The sequence below is a fragment of the Lucilia cuprina genome, chromosome 4 (assembly GCF_022045245.1).
Source record: "Lucilia cuprina isolate Lc7/37 chromosome 4, ASM2204524v1, whole genome shotgun sequence".
In the NCBI taxonomy this organism is placed as follows: domain Eukaryota; kingdom Metazoa; phylum Arthropoda; class Insecta; order Diptera; family Calliphoridae; genus Lucilia; species Lucilia cuprina.
The window spans coordinates 57539128-57553852 of record NC_060952.1 but is presented as its reverse complement, the minus strand read 5'-3'; the positions used below and the strand labels follow the sequence as shown (position 1 = coordinate 57553852).

The following is a 14725-nucleotide window of genomic DNA, read 5'->3' as shown; positions in this document are numbered from 1 at the left end:
AAGAATTTATTTTTTTTATTTGGTCTGAAGAAAAGTCAGAAGCAATCCTTAAAGCAGTATTTTCGAGTAGAGCGCCGAGTCCAATAACAGCCTTCCGATCAGTTATTTCAATGGGAGGTGGTATAATGCTTTTCTTCTTTTCATTTATTTTGTCATATGATGGTAAAACATCCACTCCTTTTTCAGATAGCGCCTTTCTTAACGTTATGTAGTTATCACGACTTAATCCCAGCTGCAACATAAGCGCAATAGCTTCTTCCTCAGTGAACGTTGTATCAGATGATGGTGTGGGTATACTCTTTACAATTCTTTTCAGTCGTCTTGGTGATGCGGTTGGAAGAATATTTGCAATTTTTATGGAATCCAAAGGCTGTTTTTCTTTTCTTAACATTGCTTTAAAAGTGTCCGAAACTTCTTCGTTAGATAAGGTTTCTAGTGAAGTTGATAACCTTTTCCTCTTAGATTTTGAGCTCAAATCCTCATACTGCTTACAGGGAGCACCAACAGTTGATACGCAAATAGCAACTTCTACACATTCATCCAGCCAATCAGAAAATTTCGATCGAAATTTAGCAATGGAATACCGAACACTCTTCAGTTTTATATCAACTGATTTTATAAAATTTTCAATTTTACATATATCAGTTTTATCCACTTTATTTTTATGTGCAGTTTCAATATATTTCAATAAGAAGTTCACTTTATCTTGAAAAGGAGCTGAAGAGTGTTCAAATAAAATGGAGCACAAATCATTTTTTTTAGTACGATCGCCATGGTTAGAAAATTACAAATAATTACAAACAGATATAAACCTGTCTTATATATTAATTACAGGTACTTAAATTAAATTATTTTTTAAAGGGTTATGATATTCTACCTAATATGTCTAACGTATCCTTATGTAATGAATTTTTCCTCAATAGGTCACTTTAATAAGCTACCTATTAAAGTGACCTATAGGGGTAAAAATCATTACAGTTTAAAAAATAATACCTGAAAATTTTTTAATATATGTAACAAATTTAAGAGTTAACGTTATGGATGAAAATAATAGTGCTAGGTAAATTTTCTAAAAGATGTTGAGTTTTCCCTAATTAATTTGTCACTTAAAAAACATTAGGAAGGCATGTTATATATCAATGGAAAGGTAATTTTGTCTATTTTTCAAAACTGTATATAATTTTTGAAAATTAAAAAATTCGCGGAATACTTTTTTTTAAAAAATTAAAAAATGTTTTTTATTCAGTTTTTGCGAAGATACAAATTTTTCAAATTGCAATAAAAATTTTATTTATGAATATTTTTTGATGAAATTTTACAGTTAGGTAGATTTTTTTACTCAAAATCTAAAATTAAATAAAAAGTTCGAATTTTCTTATTAGAAATCCCGGAATTCCCAAAAAAAGTTTTAAAAAATCCCAAAAATGGGATTTTTGGTTTTTTGCCTATTATATCCATACCAGGGGCGGGGTTATCGAAACCCGTTACAAAATGATTAAGAACATATTGGGTCATATAAAACAGGTCACTATAATTTGATATCGACTATGCGATTTGAGAATTTTTGCTCAAAATTGAACTTTCTATAAAAAAATAGGGTTTTTTGGATGGACCTGGTCCCCTCGGTATCAAAAATTTTTAGGTTTTGTTTCATTTATCGTATTTTATGTAAAGTCAGCTTTTCAAAAAGTATAAATTCTATATACATCTTCTTAGAAACTTTTTAGATAACTTAAAAAGAAAAAGATACTTTTTTCCCAAAAAAATGGCAAAAAATCGCCTTTTTTTAATTTTTTAAATTAAAATGCCTATAACTTTGGACTCAGTCATGATTTTTACATAATTCTTTCACTGCTTGATATATAAACTTGTTGTTAAGCGAATAAAAAAAGAAATGGCGAAAACCGGGAATATTTGGACCCGCTATTATCAAAAAACTAAAGTAAGAACGGTAAAAATTTTAAAATTTTAATTTTCAAATGCGAATTTCTCCTAAACTATAAGAGATAATTTACTGCTATGACGACATTTTTTATAGTGCTCGATGAGGAGATTCTATATACGAAATTTTTTTTAAATCGGAACTCAAATGAAGAAATAGGATCGTTTTAAAAATTTAACATAGCCGAGGTGTCCTAATTTGAGGACCCCCCGCCGGGCCCCTGGTTGGCCTATAAGGTCCAAATTCAAAACCTAAACTCGACAACACCTCCTCTTTGTGCATACCAAATTTCATTAAAATCGGATTAACCGTTTAGAAGTTACCGAATTATTTCCCTCTTTTTTTTTTCCTATACCACTGTGCATCGATCATCAATAAGTATCAAGCAACAATAACAAACATACATTGTACTCAATTAATTGTCAAAAAAAAAAAAAAGAACAGTGTGCTCGACGTGAAATAAATATTACTAAAAAATAAAATAATTATAAATATTCAACAAATATCTACAACAAATGAACATCAAAATTATTAAAAATTGATGCTCAGTGAAATGAAGTCTGTAGAAAAATACCATATACATATTTGGAAAAATAATTTATTGGAAAATTGAATGTTGCTTCTGAGTATAAATTTTGTGCGGTTTATTTGTTACTTCATGCAGACAATTTCTCTCTTTATGCATGTATAGATGAGCACAATGGTCACGGTGAAGCAAAATAAATAAATTTTTTATGATAATATAAGAAAACAAGTAGGAAAGTATAGTCGGGCATGGCCGACCATATAATACCCTACACCATGAGTATATTTTTACAATTTTTACTTTTATAAAATTTTTACTTTTTGTAAAGAAACTTTTATGTTGAATATTACCATAATTCCAAAATCTTTAAGACATTTATTGATAAAAAAACCAAAATTTCTAAATGAGGCTTTATATAGGTCAAATATGGGCCGATCCTCGGTAAATTTGGGAAAAGGATATATTTCTAAATAATAGTTAGTTTTGTTGAGTTTCATTGCGATACAAATGGTTACAAGTCAATTTTAGACTTTTAAGTCATTTTTTGAAGGGGGGTTTGTATGGGGGCTAGGGTCAAATATAGGCCGATCCTTACGAAAATCTGCAGTGTCATTTATATTTATATAAAACTTATTTGTGCCAATTTTTAGAGAGATAGCAGAATATTTGACGTAATTATAGCATAAAAAGTTCAAATCGGGAGGTACGGTTGTATGGGGGCTAGGTGAAATAATGGACCGATTTCAACCATTTTCGTCCTTGTGCCAAAAAACATGCTTGGTCCAAATTTCATCAAATTATCTTGAAAATTGCGGCCTGTACCTTGCGCACAAGGTTTTCATGGACAGCCAGCCAGCCGGACAGACGGACGGACGGACATGTCTTAATCGACTCAAAAAATGATTCTGAATCGATCGGTATACTTTAAGGTGGGTATTGGACCAATATTTTTATATGTTACAAACATCAGCACAAACGTATAATACCCTCCCCACTATAGTGGTGTAGGGTATAAAAATAAAATCTGATAATATTAAAAGAAAATTTTAGATAATTTTTTGCACTTCTTTATATAAATCATTTTTTTGTGCTTGGCAATTTGCGATAAACGGAAAAATTTTACTTATAGGAATTAAAGTGAATTAAAAAGTAATAGGTGGCAATTGGTGATAAATTTAAAATAAAAAAATAATCACAGAAATGTTGCTCTTGTTGTGAATAAATATCAAAAAATGATAAATGGAAAATTCGATACAGTGGTTCCAGCGGAAAATTTTATATACCCTTCACCATAGTCTATTTTATACATATTAGTTTTATAAATTTTAAATTTTTTCCCGACTTTATTATTACACCAAAAGCAAAACAAAAGGAACAACAACAATGCAACAAAATACACACGTCAGTTAAAACAACAGACATCTAAACATACAAAACGAAAGACATAGAAAAATAAAATAAACAACGCAATAAAACCAACCTGCTTCCAAATATACGAACAGAATTCACAAAAAACAAAATACATAACTCAATGAAGCCAACAGCATCCAAACGTACAAAACAAAATACACAGCTGAATAAAACCATATACCTATACACACACATGTACATCTTTTTCCATTTCTCAGTGTTGTTGTTGCTTATTTAACAAAGCATGAAAAAATATGTCTTTTTTATGAAATTTTTGGAGGTCGTCTCGAATTTTTACTCATATCTCCGTTATTTATCGACCGATTTTGCTAATTTTAAATAACGATCTTTCGAAAACATGTCGAACAGAATTATTAAAGATTCTGATCTCGCCGATATCTGGGATCCTCTAAAAACTGATTTCAATAGACAGACGGACATGGGTTAGTCGACTTCGCTATTTATAAGGATACAGAATATATACACTTTATAGGGTCGGAGAATTATATTATGGAAATTACAAACAGAATAACATACTTATATACATCCTTCTCACGAAGGTGAAGAGTATAAAAAACAAAACCAAAAAATCAAAGAGTTTAAATGTGAGGACATTAGAAGACGTAAAAAAAACCGAATGAGACTTTCGACGAATACTTGTACACAATATCAGCTTTTACTTACAAATTAAAATCGAACATATCTGATCGCGATTTATGTGAAATTTTACTCAGAAGTTTGAGAAGTGAAATTCGCCACGAGTTGATTCATTTGGAAATTTCTAATGTTTCTCAACTTAGACGCGAAGTTAAGAAGCATGAGAGATTTGTCAAGGAATTACACGTGGAGTCTAGAAAATTGACCAAAGGACGAGTTGCGGAATTGACAGAACAGAGACATGATGAGGACACAGATTTTGTAGATAAGACTTACAATGAAGATGAAATTTGTGCAGTTCAACACAATATTAAGTGTTGGAACTGTGATAAAATCGGACTCACTTTCTTTGACTGCATGGAGACCAGACGTATTTTTTGTTATGGATGTGGGGTTAAGGATGTTTTAAAACCCACTTGCCCTAATTGTACTAGAAAGACGGGAAACGAACTCAAGGATGTCCGTCGAAAATAGAGCGACCATCCAAGACAATAGAATCGGACTTAAAACAAAATTAGACTACTTTTGACAAGGACAATAATACGGAACAAGTGCATCCATTATTAAAATCTTATCACGTTAGATTGAGGGAATACAATCTAGCCCGCGACAGAATTTTTGGCCAACATACTTGTTCGAATAGGAAAATAAGATCTGTAAAACGAATTAGAGAGTATAATGAACAAATTAAAAAGTTTAATTAGTTTTAGTTTAGTTTTAATTATTATTTCGCTTTGTTAGATAGCGGGGCAAATTCCAGTGTCATTGGGGGTACTCTATCATCACAAGTTAAAAACAATAGTAGTTTTCGCAGACTTATAGGCAATGTATGAACAGCGGACGGACAAAGACAAAACGTTATAGGTACAGTGACTTTAAATATTACATTTCAAGTACAAACAAAATTATTTCAGTTTATTTTTGTACAGGACATCATTTGTGGATACCACTTTTGTATAGCTTTCGGATTGAAAATTTCACCACCAATTATTAGTGAAATTGACTGTACTGAAACTGACCCAGACAAATTACAACTGACTTACGAACAAAGACTAGAAAAAGTTATTTCTATGTTTCCAAACTCCAAAGTAGAGGGATTAGGATGTACTACTTTGATTGAGCATTCTATTAATACAGGGGACGCCCATTAAACAGCGTTATTACCCAATTTCCGCAGCTGTAGAGAAGTTGTTATGTGGTGAATTGGACAGAATGCTATCCCTCGAAGTCATAGAAGAAGCACCCAGTTCTCCTTGGTCTTCACCAACAGTAGTTGTAGTTAAGCCTGGTAAGTAAGAATGTGTGTCGACAGTAGGAAATTGAACTCCGTGACAGAAAAGGACGCTTACCCGATACCAAACATTGACGGACATATTGAGGGCTTCCTCCAGTTTATTGCACCTCAAAAAAAGATTTGGAAGATGCTTTTTGGCAAATTAAATTTGAGGAAAGTTCTAAACCAAGGACAGCTTTTACAGTCCGTAATCGGCCATTGTACCAGTTTACAAGAACGCCGTTTGGACTGTGTAATGCACCGCAAACGTTGTGCAGACTTATGGACATTGTTATTCCGTACAATTTAAAGACGTGCGTATTCGTCTACCTAGATGAAATTTTAATTGTTTCACAGAACTTTGACGAACATACTTATGACACATTTAGTAGAAGTGGCAAGCCATCTTAGAAAATCAGGTTTAACTATAAACATTAAAAAAGTTGTTTCGTGTTAAATAAGGTGAAGTACTTAGGATACATTGTTGGGAACGGGACACTACAAGTGGAATAGTACAAAGTTAGGGCCATACGAGACTTTCCGGTACCAAAATTTGGTACCGACGATTTATTAAGAACTATTCGACTGTGACATTTCCACTGACGTGGCTCAAGAATCTTTTGACGAACTAAAACTAGACTGACATCTGCCCCATTACTGACCCAAACTATAACAAACCTTTTATACTCCAATGCTATGCGAGCACTTGTGGGGTTGGAGCAGTATTGGCGCAGGAAGACGAGGATGTACAGAACAACCTATTGCCTATATGTCACACAAATTAAACAAAGCGCAGCGAAATTATAGTATCACTGAACTTGAGTGTTTAGCGGTATTGATGGCAGTGAAGAAATTTAGACCGTATATTGAGGGCCTGGAAATCAAAGTCGTCACAGCTCATGCGAGCTTGAAGTGGCTTATGAATCAGCGTGATTTATCGTGGCGATTGGCTAGATGGTCACTTAGGCTGCAGGGTTTTCATTTCTCTATTGAACACCGAAAGGGAAAGCACAATGTGGTTACTGACACGTTGTCTAGGGTTCATGAGGGCGAGGAATTCGTAAATTCAATTGAAATTGAAAACGTTCCGACAATTGACCTTGACTCGGTCGAATTTCACTCTGACGAATATTCTAAATTGCGTGAATGTATTCAAAATTCAAATTTAACGGACTTAAAAATTATTGCGAAATATGTTTACAAAAGGACATAGTTTTCGAATGGTTTAACTGACGAATCAAATTTGTGGAAGTTATATGTACATACTGAACTTGATAAAATGTAATTTGTTCGGCACATGACTTACCAAAAATACAAAAACATTAGACATTAGACATTACAAAAACATTAGACGTCTAAAACACCGACTACTATTTTGAGACCTCCACTAGGACAAATTGTTAAGACGGACCGACCATTTCAAAGATTGTATGTTGACTTCATAGGACCATTACCAAGGACAAATTTACGTTTCTGAAACCATTACGAAAATTTACTTCTAAGGACATAATAAATTATTTACAAAAGGACATATTTGACTGTTATTCCTGAGGTATTGGTGTCAGATAACGGATCCTAGTTTAAATATAAAGATTTTGAAAACTTTTTGATGAAGAACGGAGTGAACCATATGTTTACAGCTGTGTACAGTCCATTAATGAGGCTTTGACTACAAACTTTTGCCGAAATTAAAACATTCTAGCGGACTCAGATATATATTTAGAACGACAAGACAATTTTTCATTGATTCGGGACTCAATAATCACAATAATCATGTAATCACATGCAAAAAGCTTACGAGAAGAATGCACGAACATACAATTTACGAACAAGGACGAAAGACTATGAAGTTGGACAGGAAGTAATTCGGAGAACTTTTACGCAAAGTTCCAAGATCGACAATTTTAATTTAAAATTAGCTCCGGTATATGAAAGGCTCAGCCAAAATTATTCGAAAAGTAGGACATGTAAATTATGAGTTACAGGATTTAGACGGTGGAAGTAAAGGCGTATATCACGCAAAGGACATATGGACATAACACAAGGACATTTAACGGATAATATTTATAATTTTAAGATGGAAATTTCGAATTTAAGAATTTATTTCGCCCTTTTACAGAACCAGTCTGTCGTACTTTTGGTGTTCTTATACTGTTTCTGTTTTGTGAGGCCGTGCGGTAAAAAAAAAAATAAAATTATTTGAAAATAATTTTTTTTTTGAAATTATCAATTGAGAAAAGGAGAACAAAAAGGAAAATTTTAAAATTTTTACGAGAAGAGCCAAGACAGGAGATCCTTTCAAATTTTTCCTTGGGCTATTGTGACGAATCGATAAGAATAATTTATCACTTAACTTTTGGACCAGGGTCAACAGCTAGACAGGCAAACCACAACATCTAATCTAGTTTCACACGTATGAGATAGATGTACTGATAATTATTTTGCTGCTTTGTAAATTTTGTGACAATATAAAATACTGAGCCTTTCATATAGTTATTATTTTAACTGCATCCTGACAACTGTTTTGTGAATTATATCTGCTAAAATTTTATCTAAGAAGTGCAATGATGGTCTAAAATCAATACTAGCTTTCTTTTGCATGCATCAAGTTAATGACAAATGAAGAAAATGAAATTTAAGGCAAATTTTAAAGAAAACTTAATATAAAATATAATTTAATATAAACAATTTTAATTTTTTTACACATAATAATTTTAACGTAATTTAAAGATTTAAAAAAATGTATTTGTAAAAGGGACACTGACATATTTACTTCACAAGCACATCTACATGTTTTACACTACCATGATTTTAACCTCATAATTGAAAACAAGTACATATACCTATAGTAAATCGAAGTCAAATATCTGCGCACATATATTTAATAACTGAAATTTTACAATAAGAAAACCCCATAAGATCAAGACTACAGGCCTGCAGTCATCGTGGGAACCTATAAGTGGTGAGTTTGATAAAAGATATTATTAAATATATATATGATGATTTTAAATTTGACTTAAAAAAATTAAATTAAATATATATACTTGATCAATTATAAATATTATGCTTCCCAGAAATGGAATAACTACCATCACAGTTATAAGATTATAAATCCAACCGGAAACAAACCAATATATCCCCAAAACTGCTCCAGAGAAGAAACTACTGTATTTGTACGACTCAGAATCGGGCACTGTAAATTTTCCCATCAACATCTCTATGATAGAACTATCCCCCCCAACTGTCCTACATGTAACACACGTCTTAACGCTACACACATCCTTAACGAATGCACTACCTACAACCCGTCCCGATCTCTTCTTTTCGGAACAAGGATACCAACCGAGCTACTCAAAAACACATCGGAAGAAAACATTAAATTAATTAACAAATTTTTAATCAAAAATCATTTGAAAAATATCATTTAAATAATAACATCAGAGTCGAAAGCCTTAGACGCTAGTACTCCTATTTCTTTCTAATTAATTTTTATAAATTTTCTGTTATAATTATTAATTTTAATAAAAAAAAAATATATTATGCTATTGACATGATAATTTAACATTAAATTGAACACAAATACACCATTTCCCCTTCTAATGAGTTGCTTTAATTGACTAAATTTTTATCAGAATATTGTAATTTTTTTAATTCTTAGATTTTTTTAAATTACATTATTTTAACTTTTAAATAAATGTTTCATGTTTTGTTTGACATTAGATTTATTTCTTGCTTTCTTTAAATTCAATTTCTTGCTTTATTGCTATTGTTATTAGATTATGGATTTTGTTATTGAAAATTTTAATATATCATGACATATACATTTCTTACTTTGAATTAAATATTTCTTTAATATGGATTTCTAATTTATTTAATTCACGAAAAATGTAGACCTATTTAGTTAGAAAAGTAAATTGGGCTATTCATGGAATTTAATTTGAATAGCATAGGTTAAGGGTGGGTTAAGAGAGGAGTGAGTAGAATTTCAGCTTATACTTATTCCGAACCAGGACTCATTTACATTCATCACTATTTAGGATTTTTCTATCTCTAGAAATTGTTATAGTCGTTCTAGGGTTTGTTTGCTACTATATTTTTTATTTTTGAGATAACGAACCGCCTTATCTTATCAGAGGAAAATATCCCCCCGTTATCCCTGAGCATGGCCGGACTGATTAGTAGCACTCTCCTTTAAATGATAAGGCTCGTCGGGAAATGGTTCGTTACACAACCTCGAAAAAATTAGCATTTTTTACTCATTCTGATGTAATTTTCTCGAAAACTATGCAAGATAATTCCATTTATATTACTACACATTCGTTTTTACACAGAGCTTTATCTATACGGAAAATCGACAGAATCGGTCCACGATTTCATATACCTCCCATACAAAAGTACATATTCCCGGGAAATTGTTTTTGTTAATAACTTCCGTCATAATGTCGGTATCTTCACAAAATTTTACAAATCAAAATCTTATCTCAAAGAAAAAAAATTCTGGATCGGTCCATTATTGGACATGGCTCCGATACAAGGTCCCTTCCCGAAAATAACTTAAACGCACATAACTCATTACTAAATTAAGATATCCATATAAAATTTGGTACAAGCATTTCTCTCACATAAGAAAATACTACTATGAAACTCATTACTAAATTAAGATATCAATATGAAATTTGTTATAAGTATTGCTCATATGCATATAAATATTACTGTGAAAGATTCATCCAATCGGTCTTAATATACATAATTGGGCATAGCTTCCATACAAAGTCCTTTTACGAAAATCTCTTAAACGCACATTACTCATTACCAAGTAAAGCTATTTATACAAAATTTGGCAAAAATATTAGTTTTGTATACAAAAAAACTATTTCAAGATTTTTTCACAATCGGTTCATAACACTAAATTACGATATAAATACAAAATTTGACTAAAATATAGTTTTTATGTACAGAAATTTAGCTTAAAGAATCTTTTACGATCGCTTTAAATATTCTACAAATATTTGATCAAGTAGAAAAGTATTAATATAAAAGTAGTTGGTGTAGTAGTGGTTGGAAGATTAAAACCAGTACCTGATCATTTGGGAAACTTATTTATTTTTGACGCTCAAAAGTTTATTAAAAATATATTTAAAAAGGCACCAATTGTAGTCACGTTTTTACCCTTCATTGCTCGAATTTTATCGAAAGGATTTCTAAAACCCTTTAATTTAAATAGGATTCATTGAAATTTTTATTTGCGTGTAATTTCTTTAAAAGATGTGGTCAGTCAGTCAATCAGTCACGCAAGCCTTTTATATATATAGATATTATATTATATTAATGCAAGAACAAAAATTAACATAATCATCTAGCTAATTACACTGTGATACAAAAGTGAAGAAAAATAAAATGCAGGCTTTCTCATATACCAATTCTATTTCGTTATAGTCCATAGAGTACGAATATATTTTTAGTTTTCCCCTATCACTTCGTTAACTTACTTTTTAAGAGCAAAAGATGCGAAAAAGAGCCATTTTTGAAGTTTTAAATTTGAAAAATCATAAGTTTAGTAGTTTTCATCCGATTTTCAAATCCAATATTTTTTTTTTAATGATACAAGAGTTGCCTTTTAATCCAAAAAAAGAAATCCAAAATTTATGGTCAAATGTCTGAGTTACGGTCGTTTAAGTAAAAAAACTCCCACTTTTTTAAAAAAATTTCATTTTCATCATGCTCTACTTTGACCATGAGGCAGTGAGTTCATCTTTTATTACTTTCCTGAAGAATCACATAAAGGAAGGTTTCTAAAACTTGTTATTTCATAAAAATCTATGAAAAACTGGATGATTTATGCCAATTTCTCTAATACCATGTTCCTCGAATTTTTGGTTTTCTCTATACAAATTAATTTTTGTATAAAAATGTTTATAAACATTTTTTAAACTTGTTACAAAGAAAACCAGAAACATGAACGTTTTTGTATGGAAGAAATATGCTATATTTTTATAAAACTTAGCACAACTCATAACCTTTTTCATCGATTATCATAAATTGACCATTGTTGGAAACCTTTTTTCAAATGTAATAAAAGCCAAAGTTACAGCTTCATGGCCAACGTAGAGCAGTATGAAAATTAAAAATTGTGAAAAAAGTGTAAGTTTTTTTTACTTAAATGGCCGTAACCAAGACATTAATCATAAATTTTGGATTTATTTTTTTTGGGTTGAAAGACAACACTTATATCTTTAAAACAATATATCCATGTTATCATATTATCATGTTAATAGCATAATATTTATAATTGATCAAGTATATATATTTAATTTAATTTTTTTAAAGTCAAATTTAAAATCATCATATATATATATTTAAAAATATCTTTTATCCAACTCACCACTTATAGGTTCCCACGATGACTGCAGGTCTGTAGTCTTGATCTTATGGAGTTTTCTTATTGTAAAATTTCAGTTATTAAATATATGTGCGCAGATATTTGACTTCGATTTACTATAGGTATGTGTACTTGTTTTCAATTATGAGTTTAAAATCATGGTAGTGTAAAACATGTAGATGTGCTTGTGATGTAAATATGTCAGTGTCCCTTTTACAAATACATTTTTAAATTCTTAAATTCGAAATTTCCATCTTAAAATTATAAATATTATCCGTTAAATGTCCTTGTGTTATGTCCATATGTCCTTTGCGTGATATACGCCTTTACTTCCACCGTCCAAATTTTCTTCATTTGTCATTAACTTGATGCATGCAAAAGAAAGCTAGTATTGATTTTAGACCATCATTGCACTTCTTAGATAAATTTTAGCAGATATAATTCACAAAACAGTTGTCAGGATGCAGTTAAAATAATAACTATATGAAAGGCTCAGTATTTTATATTGTCACAAAATTTACAAAGCAGCAAAATAATTATCAGTACATCTATCTCATACGTGTGAAACTAGATTAGATGTTGTGGTTTGCCTGTCTAGCTGTTGACCCTGGTCCAAAAGTTAAGTGATAAATTATTCTTATCGATTCGTCACAATAGCCCAAGGAAAAATTTGAAAGGATCTCCTGTCTTGGCTCTTCTCGTAAAAATTTTAAAATTTTCCTTTTGTTCTCCTTTTCTCAATTGATAATTTCAAAAAAAAAATTATTTTCAAATAATTTTATTTTTTTTTTTACCGCACGGCCCTCACAAAACAGAAACAGTATAAGAACACCAAAAGTACGACAGACTGGTTCTGTAAAAGGGCGAAATAAATTCTTAAATTCGAAATTTCCATCTTAAAATTATAAATATTATCCGTTAAATGTCCTTGTGTTATGTCCATATGTCCTTTGCGTGATATACGCCTTTACTTCCACCGTCTAAATCCTGTAACTCATAATTTACATGTCCTACTTTTCGAATAATTTGGCTGAGCCTTTCATATACCGGAGCTAATTTTAAATTAAAATTGTCGATCTTGGAACTTTGCGTAAAAGTTCTCCGAATTACTTCCTGTCCAACTTCATAGTCTTTCGTCCTTGTTCGTAAATTGTATGTTCGTGCATTCTTCTCGTAAGCTTTTTGCATGTGATTACATGATTATTGTGATTATTGAGTCCCGAATCAATGAAAAAATTGTCTTGTCGTTCTAAATATATATCTGAGTCCGCTAGAATGTTTTAATTTCGGCAAAAGTTTGTAGTCAAAGCCTCATTAATGGACTGTACACAGCTGTAAACATATGGTTCACTCCGTTCTTCATCAAAAAGTTTTCAAAATCTTTATATTTAAACTAGGATCCGTTATCTGACACCAATACCTCAGGAATAACAGTCAAATATGTCCTTTTGTAAATAATTTATTATGTCCTTAGAAGTAAATTTTCGTAATGGTTTCAGAAACGTAAATTTGTCCTTGGTAATGGTCCTATGAAGTCAACATACAATCTTTGAAATGGTCGGTCCGTCTTAACAATTTGTCCTAGTGGAGGTCTCAAAATAGTAGTCGGTGTTTTAGACGTCTAATGTTTTGTAATGTCTAATGTCTAATGTTTTTGTATTTTTGGTAAGTCATGTGCCGAACAAATTACATTTTATCAAGTTCAGTATGTACATATAACTTCCACAAATTTGATTCGTCAGTTAAACCATTCGAAAACTATGTCCTTTTGTAAACATATTTCGCAATAATTTTTAAGTCCGTTAAATTTGAATTTTGAATACATTCACGCAATTTAGAATATTCGTCAGAGTGAAATTCGTCCGAGTCAAGGTCAATTGTCGGAACGTTTTCAATTTCAATTGAATTTACGAATTCCTCGCCCTCATGAACCCTAGACAACGTGTCAGTAACCACATTGTGCTTTCCCTTTCGGTGTTCAATAGAGAAATGAAAACCCTGCAGCCTAAGTGACCATCTAGCCAATCGCCACGATAAATCACGCTGATTCATAAGCCACTTCAAGCTCGCATGAGCTGTGACGACTTTGATTTCCAGGCCCTCAATATACGGTCTAAATTTCTTCACTGCCATCAATACCGCTAAACACTCAAGTTCAGTGATACTATAATTTCGCTGCGCTTTGTTTAATTTGTGTGACATATAGGCAATAGGTTGTTCTGTACATCCTCGTCTTCCTGCGCCAATACTGCTCCAACCCCACAAGTGCTCGCATAGCATTGGAGTATAAAAGGTTTGTTATAGTTTGGGTCAGTAATGGGGCAGATGTCAGTCTAGTTTTAGTTCGTCAAAAGATTCTTGAGCCACGTCAGTGGAAATGTCACAGTCGAATAGTTCTTAATAAATCGTCGGTACCAAATTTTGGTACCGGAAGTCTCGTATGGCCCTAACTTTGTACTATTCCACTTGTAGTGTCCCGTTCCCAACAATGTATCCTAAGTACTTCACCTTATTTAACACGAAACAACTTTTTTAATG

General features: G+C 31.5%; 1 protein-coding gene and 1 long non-coding RNA gene across 3 annotated transcripts in view; one reads left to right on the top strand and one right to left on the bottom strand.

The window, feature by feature from the left end:
* The window catches only part of LOC124419467 (trypsin-1), a 140155-nt gene that overhangs the window by 103881 nt on the left and 21549 nt on the right, over positions 1-14725 (bottom strand). The gene's annotated exons all lie outside the window — the stretch shown is intronic.
* On the top strand, positions 8278-9160 carry LOC124419468. The gene is made up of 2 exons (XR_006940627.1): positions 8278-8770; positions 8883-9160. It is a non-coding gene; the product is annotated as an uncharacterized LOC124419468 (long non-coding RNA).